General features: G+C 45.7%; 1 pseudogene across 1 annotated transcript; it reads right to left on the minus strand.

The window, feature by feature from the left end:
• Nucleotides 1-2,794: 2,794 nt before the first annotated feature.
• On the minus strand, nucleotides 2,795-3,521 carry LOC309360579 (TATA box-binding protein-like 1 pseudogene; annotated as a pseudogene). The gene has a single exon. The product of its transcript is annotated as a TATA box-binding protein-like 1 pseudogene (transcript).
• Between the last annotated feature and the right edge of the window lie 11,312 nt (nucleotides 3,522-14,833).

A 14,833-nucleotide genomic window follows, 5' to 3' on the forward strand; every position in this document is an offset into this window, starting at 1 on the left:
ACAGGGAGAAATGTAAAGTATTGAGAGGCACAAATACAAGATGGGTGACACCTGGCTTGAGAGCAGTACACGTGAAAAGGATCTAGGAGTCTTGGTTGACCACAAACTTGACATGAGCCAACAGTGTGACGCGGCAGCTAAAAAAGCCAATGCAATTCTGGGCTGCATCAATAGGAGTACAGTATAGCATCTAGATCAAGGGAAGTAATAGTGCCACAGTATTCTGCTCTGGTCAGACCTCACCTGGAGTACTGTGTCCAGTTCAGGGCACCACAGTTCAAGAAGGACACTGACAAACTGGGACGTGTCCAGAGGAGGGCAACCAAAATAGTCAAAGGCCTGGAAACGATGCCTTATGAGGAACGGCTAAGGGAGCTGGGCATGTTTAGCCTGGAGAAGAGGAGGTTAAGGGGTGATATGATAGCCATGTTCAAATATATAAAAGGATGGCACATAGAGGAGGGAGAAAGGTTGTTTTCTGCTGCTCCAGAGAAGTGGACACGGAGCAATGGATCCAAACTACAAGAAAGAAGATTCCACCTAAACATTAGGAAGAACTTCCTGACAGTAAGAGCTGTTTGACAGTGGAATATCCTGCCAAGGAGTGTGGTGGAGTCTCCTTCTTTGGAGGTCTTTAAGCAGAGGCTTGACAACCATATGTCAGGAGTGCTCTGATGGTGTTTCCTGCTTGGCAGGGGGTTGGACTCGATGGCCCTTGTGGTCTCTTCCAACTCTAGGATTCTAGGATTCTATGAATGAATTCCTATGCCCCACAAGTAACCCAGAGATGCATTCTAAATAAAAGGACACATTCTACTCATGTAAAAACACGCTGATTCCTGGACCATCCGTGGGCCGGATTTAGAAGGCGATTGGGCTGCATCCTGCCCCCGGGCCTTAGTTTGCCTACCCATGGCTTAGGGCACCCACCAGGTGAGCAGCTAACGCTGTCACAGAGCCCTGACAACAGATGTTCCCTGACAACCAGGTGGGATATAGGGCAGGGCCTCAGCAGCTTATCCATCCTTGCCAGAGGAGAAAGGATTTTATAAGGGGGGAAATCTGGTGACCAAAGGACTTGGCAACGCAATCCAGCACAGACAGGATGCTGAAGTTACTTGTCATGGGGACACGGCGGAGATGTAAGTGGAGCAGCAAAGCAGGCTGCAGATTCTGAGAGAGCACCACTAAAATCGAGGGGATTGTTGCTTCTTTCTACGTAAAGCCTCAAGAATTGCAGCGGCATTCCCCCCCCCCCACACAAGAAGGGCCAAGGGCAGAGGGGAATTATAGCTTGCCTTTGATCACCAGGCTAGCAATCCTTCTGGAGGGACGTACGCAACACCCATCTGAAGGGCCTCGCGATCCCTGACCTGCCACAGCATCACAGAAAGCCTTGGTGAGCTTAATTGTTTATCTGCCCTTGAAACATTTGCGATGTTTGCAGAGAAAGCGGAGTCCAAGGCCCGGGAATTCAAGGAAAGTGCGTTGAGTGAGATAAGAACTTCTGGACAGATGAAATAATAGCTGGTTGTGGTCAAGAGGAGTCTAACAGCATTGAGAAACCACAAGGATGCCCTCCATGCCTTAAACATTTTGGTCTTTTCAGCTGTTTTGGAGGAGGTTATCACTGATTCTTTTTCAGCATTACAAACTCTGGCCTGTCAATTTCATTGTGAGACTGTGTGTGGGGTTTTGAAAATCCCCCTGTGATTGGGTGTCTTCTCAATTATATAGCATTTGCAATTCCTTGTGTGAAATTCACGCAGGGCCAGTTCACTCTTGAGGCAAAGTAAGGCAGCTCACCTCAGGAGACAGGATCACACCGCCTCCGAGGAATGAATTGTTGCAGCAACGGCTACAGTGCAATTCTTGGAAGCCGGATATGCCCCTCAGCAGCACACCGGTTCCTTGGCAAGTAGGAGGTAATGCTGGCCTTCTTCCACTCTTTTTTTTTTTTTAAGAAAAGTTTTGCAAACTTTTATGTGTGCACGTTTTATCAGATGAAAAAGGGTAATGTCTACAGCTTCTTTGGTGCCCAACATTCAGCGTACAAAAATGTAAAGAATATTCACAAATAAAAACACAAGCTCAACCTATAGAAGTGTTTTCAGACTTAGTGCATATCATGACAAATCTGCTTATGTACACACAGAAATTACTGCAGAAATAAATAGAATGTCTTGTGTTGTTGTTGTTGTTGTTTGGTCATTTAGCTGTGTCTGACTCTTCGTGACCCCATGGACCAGAGCACGCCAGGCACTCCTGTCTTCCACTGCCTCCCACAGTTTGGTCAAACTCATGCTGGTAGCTTCGAGAACACTGCCCAACCATCTCGTCCTCTGTCGTCCCCTTCTCCTTGTGCCCTTCATCTTTCCCAACATAAGGGTCTTTTCCAGGGAGTCTTCTCTTCTCATGAGGTGGCCAAAGTATTGGAGCCTCAGCTTCACAATCTGTCCTTCCAGTGAGCACTCAGGGCTGATTTCCTTCAGAATGGATAGGTTTGATCTTCTTGCAGTCCACGGGACTCTCAAGAGTCTCCTCCAGCACCATAATTCAAAATGTAAAAGAGACAAGACAAGAATGTCTTGTAAAAAAAAAAAAAGAATGTCTTGTAAAAACCAGCAATTTTGTATCCTGTAAACATTTGTTTTTACAATATAGCACTGTTCCAAATAAAATCCAAAGGGGACTGGAGATTATCACCGTGGCCAAGAGTTTGCACCCCCTCAGCTGTGTTGGTCCAGTTGTCCTTTTCTTCCCCACCTTCTTTTTTCCCCTATTAGTCCAGTCTTATAAAAGGTGCTTGGTTAGGTTGCCTAATCGTGAAGTGGCAACTTATCAAATTTCTTTCCTGCTTTCAAACACAAATGGATAAATTTGTTCCACTGCAGTGGCAACAGCCTTTACGTTTGGCCCTGTAACTGTGATACTTCCTGTTGAAAAAAACTGTAAAGTAGCTCTGAGAGATTTTAGCATGGGGTCTGTTGCTTTTTGTGATTTCCGGCAATCTGATTTCAAAGGGCATATTGCATACTGCTAAAACATTGACAACTTTAAAATCTGTAAAAAATCAGCTGGAAACCTAGTTTCTGCAGACTACAAGCTAATCGTCTGGCACCAAATTTAGCTGCTTCTTCACTTTAGCTCCTCTGCAAATTACTTTTCCTGAGGACCAAATTGTTTCTGTAATCCTTGGTTTCCGAAGCTTCATTAATACTTTCCCAACACCACGCTTGTATATTACATTTGCTCCCTCTAACGCAATCTTTCAATGACATCTTGTTTGGAAGACTCTGACTATATTTGTGATTAAAACGTCCAAGGCAACATCACTCTCCGAATCCATTGGGGTGACTCAGATTAAAACCTCAAGATTCTAGCACGACACCATGAAGATCACATCTGAAATCCTATATGTTCCCATGCAGCCCAGTTGCTGCGCAACTTGTCACCATTGCCGTTTCAACACGCCGCCACCACCTCCTTCTCTAGCTCACCTTCTCCTACTCTTGTTCCCAATGTAGGTACAGTGGTACCTCGGGTTACATACGCTTCAGGTTACAGACTCCGCTAACCCAGAAATAGTACCTCGGGTTAAGAACTTTGCTCCAGGATGAGAACAGAAATTGTGTGGCTGCAGCGCGGCGGCAGCAGGAAGCCCCATTAGCTAAAGTGGTGCCTCAGGTTAAGAACAGTTTCAGGTTAAGAATGGGCCTCCAGAAAGAATTAAGTTCTTAGCCTGAGGTACCACTGTATTCACTCCCCCAGTGGCGTAGTGTGGGTTGTCAGCACCCGGGGCAAGGCAAGTAATTTGTGCCCCCTAACCCATGGATTTGCACCCCCTAACTCGTGGATTTGCGCCCCCTAACCCTAACCCCCAGGTGTTGCGCCCGGTGCGGCTGGCCCCCCCTGCACACCCCACGCTACGCCACTGCACTCCCCCTTTCTACCTTGGCACGGCGGTCAGGCATCATTTCGAGGTTGACCTCAGGTGCCACCATGAGTTTTGTCAATGGAAGCTCTGCTCAAGGATTTCTGCTTATGCCATGGGGCTTTCCTCCACTCTCTTCCCCACTCCACCTCACCCCACCCCCTGAAGTTGGCTCTTGTGGGGTGCAGAGGATTGTTCCATACAGCAAGCCAAAATGCTTTCGCCCGCGGAATGACAGAGTAACATTGAGTTCCTTCCATATTACCGCCAGGTTTATTTCCATTGAATGCATTGTTTAAATGGAACAGTCTGCTTTTAGCCACCAGATTACATTCTGGATATTTTTATTTGTCCTTTCAAAATGACTGCAGAAGTAGGAGATGGAGAAATCGCAGCTTCTCCTGTGTGACCTTTTCATTTGCTTGCCTCCCCAATCTGCTCCGTGGTGTGTGGGCTTTGTATTTTGGTTTTGGGTTTTTTTTTTGCTGTTTGTTCTTTGTTATTTTTATTAAAGATTTTCTTGGTTTACAAAGGTATGTGCAATCTCTCCCCCGCCCCCTGTAACATTTTTTACATATCAGTTTCATTTGTTGAGACATTAGGAAGAAAAGGGGGAAAGGGGGATGGGATGGCAATGTTTCTATTTTACTTAATATATGTGGGGTTTTGTGTCAGCGTCACTTGTGCAGGTTCCCTGCTATTCACTTGTGTTCCTTTGGTGGTGAGAGAGGTTGGGGTTGGCCTAGGGTGTGGTTGTTTGTTTGTGATTGCCTGTGGTGGTCTTTGTTTTCATGTGTGAGTGGGGTGGGTGGGTGTTTTGGATCAGGTTAGCCATATTGATTTGTAAGCTTGTGGTGGATTTTTGTCATTGTCTTGTTGGGCTGTGTATGTGATAAAAGAGAACCATACCAGGGTGAAGGCATCGTCTTCTATTTGTCCCCGTGTCAGTTTCAGTTTATTGGGTAATTTTTCTAGTAGGGCTGTTTCCCATACTATTTGGTACCATTGGTCCATGCTTACTCCTGACAGGTCTCTCCAGTGTCTGGTTATGATGATTCTGGCTGCTGAAAGTAGGTGGGTTATGAGTTCTTTGTGGTGTAAATGGGCATTGCTGTCTTGGAAGATGTTTAGTAGTAGAACAAACGACCGGCAGAGAAAAAATGGTCTGGAGAAAGAGAAACCAGCCCTTCCTGCTTTAATAGTCAAGTGAAAGGGGCAGAGATAATCTCTAGGCTGAAATCTGACCCACAACCCTGCCTATGCGTTAACTTTGCATGAGAATGGGGAAGGAGGCATCTAACAAACCTTATCTTTGGAGGTCCTGTGGAAGGGCTTCCCAAGGCATTATGGGGCTTCCCCACCTCTTCCCCTCATGCACCACGCCTGCCACTGGCCCTGGAGAGGTCAGGAGGAGCCCCAGAACAGAGCGCAGGGTGAGGGAAGGGGAGGACCTTCTGTCTACCAAGCTGATGTGCTTGCGCCAGCATAGCGTGACATCAAATTCCATGTTTACTTTTTCCAAAGTGGTGCATGCTATTAAAAATGAAAAGTGCCCATGGTCCAGCAATTTCCCATGCTGGAATATGTCACACGTAGAGCTGTACTAGGACAGTGGAGGCATTAAGAAAGCAAGGTTCAAGGCAGAACCAAAAAACCAAACAAAAAACCAGATTCCTTTCTGTAATTCAGACAGAAATTCCCAGGTGTCAAAAAAGGTTATTTATGTATGCCGCTACTGCAGCCCGTGTTTTGTTAGCCCCAAAATGGAAAATGAGTGAGGTCCCAACTATAGAAAAATGGGGGGGGGACTGTGTACGCCTGGAAACGTTGGCAGCATTGAGATCAATTCAACAATGTAAATAAGTTTCAATGGATGCAATAATGGAATACTGAATGGTTTAGTTTTGGTAAAATATGCAGAGATTTATGATATGCAAAATGAACCATGGAAAGAGAAGAAGGGCTCATTGATATTTTAAGGATGTAAAAAGGAGTATTTTAAATTGTAAAACAGAAAATTAAATAAAAATTCTATAGAAAAGAAAAGAAAAGAAAAGAAAAGAAAGGTCCAAGACAGAACTGTGGCTGGGGCAAAGCCTCTCACACAGGGACGGAATGAAATGCACTGCACAGGAAAAAGGAACTGGGTTAATTTTGTGACCAAAATAGCAAGAGGGCATAGACCTGCTAGGTTCACAGAGCTGGAGTCTCTTGCACCTTTAAGAGTTGCATAGAAGGGATAATCCTGCCAGGTGCTGCTTTCTCTATAATTGCAATAATAGGATGGGAGAGCCAACTGTCCGTTGCAGGAGTGTAGCTGTCCAACTCTGAGCTTTAGTTTTTGTTTTTAATGGCACTCTCTTCCTTTTGACCTTGGGCCAAACTGAATAGGCAGGGCAATACATGAAATACATGCTTGCCCCATTCATATAGAATGTGGCGGCAGGGAGCTAATCTTTACATCAACAGAACATGCGGAGGAGGAGAACAGAGCTATTCCATAGCTGTGCTCCGTAGCTTCAAAATAGGTTTTACAGTTCAACTGGACAACATAACAGCCGTTTAAGTAATCACCCTCATTGCATCAGTATTTGCTCAACATGGCACGCCTGCCGTAGTACAATCAGATAATACACATCAGTTTGATGGCTGCAAGTTCCAAGGATTTGCAAAGCTAGATGGCTCTATCCACAAAACATCCAGCCCAAAGGATCTACAAAATCCAATGAACTTGTTGAGAATGGCCTAGCGAAGAGATTCCTAAAGAAAGCTATGAACTCATATGCTGATCCTTATTTGGCATGTCTTACAGAACTAGTCCCACACAGCATGGCCTCTTCCCAAGAAAACTACTGCTCAATAGAAAATTCATCACAAGAGCTGGAGTCTCTTGCACCTTTAAGAGTTGCAAAGAAGGGGAAATCCTGCCAGGTGCTGCTTTTGCTGTAATTGCAACATACCGCTTGTCATCATCCGCCTGTTCTGCAGTTGAGGACTTCTTGGATCATTCTTTGTCTAGCTCCTTCCCTTTGATCTTACTGCCTTGGGTGACCCTGCTAGGAGTAAGAGATTCCTGACAGCTTGCAGTGATTCTTCAACATCAACTTCGTTGGACTGGTTATGTTGTGCAGATGCCTGATTATCGTCTTCCAAAGCAACTATTAACTATTAACAATGGAAAGTGTAATGATGGTGGTTTTGTTGCCTATGGACCTGCCACATGCCTCATTAATACGGAGCTGGGTAGGTCCCTGCTTGCCCTACTCTCGTCCCTTGGGATTGGAAGGGGTTTGAGCATCACTGCATCTCAAAACCCTTCGCTGATAGTGATATCTAGCCCCGCCACCATTCCTCCCTAGCCCTTCAATAGTGGGAATCCCAGACCCCATACTAGCCTCTCCAATAGAGGGGTAACATCCCCTCACTAACAAGTCATCCCTGGGCCAGGACTCCTGGGCCAAAATGGTATGGGGAAGAGGTGAAGGTTTGATAGGGTAAGTATCCCTAGAAGATAAAACCCAACCAACCACACCCCAAGCGGGGAGGGCGGTCCCACGGTGTTTCATTAACTGTCATTCCCCCTCTCCCTCCTGGATTGATTGGAGGACTGTTGGTTCTGTCTGTGGCTGTGGGAGTATTAATGAGGCATGTGCTATAAAATTAACTGATTAATTGCAGGAATACCATTATGCCAATTTCAGAGACAGGAGCAATTTCTGAGTAATCGTAGGATTTCAGATGTGCCCTGACACGTTGAAACTCTGCCCATGTACCAGTGATAACAGCATAAGTTACACCATGTCCTTGTAAAAGGAGAGTGAAATTGGCATGTATTTGCATTCCACACAACTAGGTTAGCCTCTCCCAAGCTAATCTTCTCTTGATGTTTCAGCCCAAGTCAGCACAGCCAATGGTGTGATGGAAGTTCAGAGCATCTTGAGGGCACCAGGTTGGGGAAGAGTGCACAATCCTCTCCTCATCCAGCAGGTATGTTGTTGTTGGCAGGGAGATGATCTGATGGAGAAAGTTTCACCTGCTACGTTTTCACTTTCATGTTGCTCTTAATGGCAAAGGCGCAAGAGTGGTGAAATAATATTTAAATCCTGGCAACCACACTGAGCTAATCACATTAGGCAATGCTCCTCAGCAGCGAGCCAAATATTAATTTCTCCAGGTGCAGTTAGGAGTCCTTCTTATGCTGCAGCAAAAACCTGCTATTGCTACTGCTTGATGAGATTAAACTGCTGCTTCAAATTATTGGGTTGGGTCTAGATCATCATACTCAGAAGCTGACCCAACTGAAATCTAACTGACTTTATTTACTCGAATCTAATGCTCACCATTTTGGGCCAAATAACATTGCGAAAATTAAGGTGCACATTAGATTTGATGGCACATTTGCATTCACCAGCAAATAATTTTTTTTTGGTTTCAAGGTTCTGAAAATTCAGGCGCGCATTAGATTCAGTGGCGCATTAGACTTGGTTAGTTAATTGATTCCTGTTCAATACTCTGGTTTCTCTTCAGATTCACCTTTTCCTCAATTCCCATTTGGTACAATGCAGTGGAAAATTTAAATGAGCCTTTTGGTATCCAGCAACTGCTCTCTTTTCAAGAGAGTGCAGGGGCATGCTGGGTTGTGATGTAGTTATAAGTGAGTGTCTGTGTTTCTTGTTGGCACCCCTGATGTGGGGAAATAGAGTTGCGTGAAGTCCTTGAAGCAAGATTTAGGTCGCTATTTAGGAGGCTGAAAGCCAGAAATGTCCAAGGTAGCTTTTTTCCTGAAATGCTGCCAGTTCCACAGCTGAGCAGGGTCAATGTGTGGACGAGGTTACATGCTGCATAGCTGTCAAGTGTCCCTTATTTGAAGGGACAGTCCCTTATTCCTGCGCCATGTCCCGCTGCTGTCCCTTATTGATGGATGTCCCTTAAATGTCCCTTAAATGATGTCCCTTAAATTTCAAAGGAAGCAGCTCCTCTCCCTCCCTCCCTCCCTGCCGGCCAGGGAGGAGGGAGGCTCCAACTGTGTTGCTTGGCTGTGTTGCTCACCGAATAAGAAGTCTAAGAACGACTGGTGTTTGGAGCTTGCATGCCTTGTGTGTGGCTAGTTAATGCAAGCTGAGGGGGGTTTTGAATGCTGGACACCATTTTGTTGCACGTGCTGCTGCAAACTTTGCAGTGCAAAGCCAGGCCGGGGAACCATCTTAAGCTGAGGCTGCATAGGCCTTGTAGTGCATGTGATTCAGATTCTATTCAGTTGAACCTCTGGTTACAAAGTTGGTTGGGCAGTGTTCTCGAAGCTACCCAGCATGAGTTTGACCAGACTGGAGGAGGACAGGAAGACTGGAGTGCCTGGAACAGGTGAGGCTGCAGGTCCCTTATTTTCAAATTTGTAAGTTGACAGCTATGCGTGCTGGGAAACATTTTGAGACAAACCGGGCATGTACAGAAGGATGGACCTAAACTGCTGCCACTTAAGTTAAAAAAGATGGCAGAGCAGCTTTTAAACCGATTGTGGCTGGCTGGCTGGGGGAGCCAATGGGAGGTGAGGGGCAAATGCTATGTAGCTTTTGCCCCGAAAAATATTTTTGAACATCTGCAAATCTTGGGTTTCCCCCATCATGCCAGGTGATACTTCCTACTTGCAGGTGGAACAGGTGGTGCTTTTTTGTTTCTGCAAAGATCTGCACATCTTGAGTTTGCGATTATTCTATATGTATAGCTGCTGCTGCAAGCAACTCTAGGTGTTGCTGCCAAGCTTGCTTTTGCACCAGAGGAACGTTGCAGAGCTCGGCCGATGTCTGGGGGATTAGTATTCCACCACCGGCATCAAATCTATTTGTTTCCCACCCGGGTCATTTGTCTGAGGAGAAAGGGATCTTCCTTCCACAGGCCATTCTCAACCTGCCCTCTGTTTGCGTTCAGAGTTCAGCTTGTGTTTACCAACACAAAACCAAACATATGCCTGCCTTGGTTTGAGGACACGGTTTTATGGTTCCAGGATTCTGCTGCTACAAAGACTCCTAGAGCAGCTGCAACCCAGGGGCTTGTTCACATTCCCAAATGCCAGAGGAACACCACCCCTCTCGGCATCATCTCCCCTGGGGTACACAAGGATGTCTGTCTGGCTCATTTCAATGCCATTTAAAGGAAATAAAATGCCCTGTTCCCCAATCATTGCCACGTTCCTCAGGTCTCTCTCTCTCTCTCTCTCTCTCTCTCTCTCTCTCTCTCTCTCTCTCTCTCTCTGTGTGTGTGTGTGTGTGTTACTTTTTAAAGTGACTTTTTCTGTGAGGGTGAATTGAAGGAAAGGAGTCAGGGGACTACAGTGGTACATCAGGTTAAGAACTTAATTCATTCTTGAGGTCCATTCTTAACCTGAAACTGTTCTTAACCTGAGGTACCACTTTAGCTAATGGGGCCTCCCGCTGCCGTTGCACCGCCACCGTGTGATTTCTGTTCTTATCCTGAAGCAAAGTTCTTAACCCGAGGTACTATTTCTGGGTTAGCAGAGTCTGTAACCTGAAGCGTCTGTAACCTGAAGCGTCTGTAACCCGAGGTACCACTGTAGTGGGTGTTTTGGGATGAGGAAGATTCCTCCATTGCTAAGAGGATATTCCTCCCCCTGTCCCACAACCACACACACATACACAAAAGTTCTGATGTTATCGCAGGACACTTTTGGGCACTACCAGGATGCTTCTCCACTGCTGACCTGATGTTTGCCTCAGACTCCTCATACCAAGCAGCTAGGTCTGGATGGTCATTTTAATTTTGCACAATGCTTCCAACATACGGTTGCTCAAGGGTAGTATTGTGGGGTGTGGCACTCATCTCATTTTCAGGCCAAGGGAGGAGGCGTTTGTCCGCAGACAGCTTTCCAGGTCATGCGGCCAGCGGGACTAAAACGCTTCTGGTGCAACAGGACACCGTGACAGAAACCAGAGTGCAAAGAAAGATGGAGTGGACTTGTTCTCCATTGCTGCAGAGAGTGGGTCTTGAGCCAGAGGGCTGGAATTGCCAGGAGGCAGAATCTGGCCAAACATTATGAGAAACTGCCCAATCACAAGAGTCTTCTGACAGTAAAGGTAAAGGACCCCTGGATGGTTAAGTCCACTCAAAGGTCACTATGGCGTTGCGGCGCTCATCTCGCTTTCAGGCCAAGAGAGCCAGCTTTTGTCAACAGACAGCTTTCTGGGTCATGTGGTCAGCAGGACTAAACCACTTCCGGCACAACAGAACACCGCGACGGAAACCAGAGTGCACGGAATGCCGTTTACCTTCCCGCCGCAGCAGTACCTATTTATCTACTTGCACTGGTGTGCTTTTGAACTGCTAGAATGGCAGGAGCTGGGACAGAGCAACGGGAGATCACCTCATTGTGGGGATTTGAACCGCCGACCTTCCGATTGGCAAGCCCAAGAGGCTCAGTGGTTTGGACCACAGCGACACCCGCGCCCCACCTTCTGACAGTAGAGTGGACAGGCTCTCCTTCCCTAGAGGTATTCTAGCAGAAGCTAGATGGCCGTCTGTCAGGGATGCCTTCATTGCATCCTAGCTGGCAGAGAGTTGGACTTGTTGGTCTCCAAAGTCCATTCCAAATCTAGGGCAGTAATGGGTAGGGTTGGGGTATGGCAGGGATTGAGGGGGAAACCTGCAAAGACCTCACAGGGCAAGTCGACAGAATGACTCAGTGGGTGGGACAGGGCCAGTGATGAGGCCCTAAGCTACTGAAGGTAATGGGGCCCTTTAAATGTCCAGCTGTCCTTTGTCAACAACAAATTGTTGCTGCTTGTTGTGTTGAATATATCCTATATGGTAATTTATGGACCTAATTGGTATCTAAAACCATTTGCACATGTTGCACATGAAAGCCAGGTGTAGTGGTTAAGAGCAGTGGACTCATTATCTGGTGAACTGGGTTTGATTCCCTGCTCCTCCACATGCAGCTGCCGGGTGACCTTGGGCTGGTCACACTTCTCTGAAGTCTCTCAGCCTCACTCACCTCACAGGGTGTTTGCTGTGGAGGAGGAAGGGAAAGGAGATTGTTAGCTGCTTTGAGACTCCTTAAGGGGAATGAAAGGCGAGGTATCAAGTCCAAACTTCTTCTTCTTCTTCTTCTTCTTCTTCTTCTTCTTCTTCTTCTTCTTCTTCTTCTTCTTCTTCTTCTTCTCATGCAACCAGTCCACACAGAATGTAGGCACTCTGTATATAGAAATGAGCAAACCAGTGATATTTTAGGGAGTAGGCTAGCAGACGGGACCCGTGACTTCCATCATAGGAGCCTACACAACACACAACACTGTTGCTGTATGTAGGTTTTATTTGATTTTTATCTTATATTTTGGAAATGTACATCCAGGATTTTTCCCTTTAATTTTTTTGGGGTCCCCCCAAGAGAGTGGGGCCCTAAGCTATAGCTTGTTTAGCTTATAGCCTACGTCAATTCGGCACAGGGGTGGGACTCAGCTTAGGGAAACCCTGACCAGCTGCTTCCACTTGCAAAGCTACTCCCTGCACAGCCCCAAAACTGACTCTGAAAAAATATGGAATATGCAGAAATGGCGAAACTTACTGGAAGAGTAAGAAATCAAGATAACATTTTTTTTAAATAATAGAATAGAAACGGTTTTTTGAATATTTACAGATAAATCATTAACAGATAAAAATACTGGCAGGTTTACTGTAATAACCTGCAGTTACATAAGAGTACATATAATTAAAGTAGATGAATAAAGGAGCAAATTAAGTTAATCTGGATATGCAGATGATATTAAAAACAACTTTAAGTAACTGTAGAAAGAGGGGGAAGGAAGTCAAGTTTTGAAATGTCAAAATGATTGCAAAATTAGCGAAATGTATAAAATTAGTGAAATGTACAAACTTGAAAAGTAGAAAGAAAGAAAGAAAGAAAGAAAGAAAGAAAGAAAGAAAGAAAGAAAGAACGAAAGAAAGAAAGAAAATTGGCCTGGGGGAGGGGCGTAGGTGGGTCAAGACATCTCTAGCGAAGTGTGCTGCTTGGCAAGCCAAAATGTTTGCCTCCTTACAGCAGCTAGGATTTTGTTAGCCCAGAAATTGGCAGGTGAGTGAATAAGGAGGACTGGCAATTAAAAATGACAGAATATGCAGCGTTAGCTGGTCTAACAAGTAAAATAAGAGAACAAGAAGATCAGGAATGGAAATATGTTTTTGTGGAGTATCTGGAAAACAACTGTAAACACGTGATAACGTTTGTAAGGTCGAGTTAAATTCAACAGTTATAACACATAACAAAGGAATCATAAAGGAATGAGGGAGTTAGATGGATAGCCAAGAATATGTGGGATAGGTGAGAAAATTAAAGGAACCAGGGAAGGGAAATAAAGGAAGTAGTAAATGACTGGTTTATTTTAAAGAAATATATGAATGGGGACAGGTTTATTTTAATGTGAATCTAACGTTGAAAAATATAAAGTTTTGTTGTTGTTTTTAAATTTGCCCTGGTGGGATGATTGCCTTAGCATGACATTGAACTCCTCCCATAATATTACAGGAAGGAAGTCTAACGACGTAGCAACGGGGCAGGGTTGTTGATGTTTTTTGAAGGCATAAATAAGAGCCTCCACGCTGAGGGCCACAATCTCTCTTCCTCCCTCTCTCACTACAGAAAGATGTATTTCATTCTAGGATTTCAACACAGCACCCTCATGTGGGACGTTACTCTATATGCAGCTATGCACATCTGCCAGGAAGGTGGCACCCAGCCCACATCTCAAGAATCTCTGGCTTCCCCGGAGAGGCCCTCCTACATGCTGCTGATTCGCAATGACGCGCAACAGACCACTTTGCAACTCCTCCCCTCGCTGCCATGGGTTGGCTGCACGACTGCATGGAGTGGGGTAGAGATATGCAGAGAATGTGCGGAATCCCCAAGCCCCAAACAGCTGCAGAGGGCAGCCTTCTCCTCAGATCCTGGGCTGGGCTTCCTGCCTCTGAAGCAGCTTTCCAGACTACAGCCCTCCTAGGTCACCCTTGGGCGGAAGAGCTGGTTGGTTGGAGTGGCAGAAACCGAGAGTGTTTGCATGCAATGTTTGCTGGAGCTTTGCTAGGCAGCAGATGAGCCCTTAAGCCGCGCCTTTTGTGTTTCAGTTATTTTCAATTTGCCTCTCCCTCCCTCTAGAATTTGTACTATGCGCTGGGGTCCTTCAGCCATTCTGGACGTCTGTTTAGGTCACGATGAAGCAGGTTCTTGCCTAGGAAAGCTCAGCCGGTGTGGGAGGTTGTCAGTTTTCAAGGCGCATACAGAGCGGCTGCCTCAGGCAGCAGAAGCACTAGAGGCAGCACCCCACCTGCTCTGCAGATTCTGCCACTGCCAGGATGCCCCACTGTTGCCACATTTTGGGGAGAGGGCGGAGTGTTGCTGATATTTCCCCCGGGTGGAAAAGACAAAAAATTACCACTTGCCTGATAATAAATGTTGGAAATGTAAAGAAAATGAAGGTACATTCTTTCACCTTTGGTGGACGTGCCCAAAGATTAAGGCGTTCTGGGAAATGATATATAATGAACTGAAAAAGGTATTTAAATATACCTTCCTGAAGAAACCAGAGGCCTTTCTCCTGGGCATGGTCGGCCAATTGGTGCCAAAGAAGGATAGAACATTCTTTATGTATGCTACAACAGCAGCAAGAATACTTATCGCAAAGTATTGGAAGACACAAGATCTACCCACCTTGGAAGAATGGCAGGTGAAGGTGATAGACTATATGGGACTGGCAGAGATGACTGGCAGAATCCGAGACCAGGGGAGAGAGACAGCGGAAGAAGATTGGAAGAAATTTAAGGACTATCTTAAGAAACATTGCAAAATTAATGAATGATAGAATGACGTTGGTTTAGAAATTATGTGGTTTTCAGCTG

Source organism: Podarcis melisellensis, assembly GCF_964234715.1.
Source record: "Podarcis melisellensis genome assembly, chromosome: 17".
Lineage (NCBI taxonomy): Eukaryota > Metazoa > Chordata > Lepidosauria > Squamata > Lacertidae > Podarcis > Podarcis melisellensis.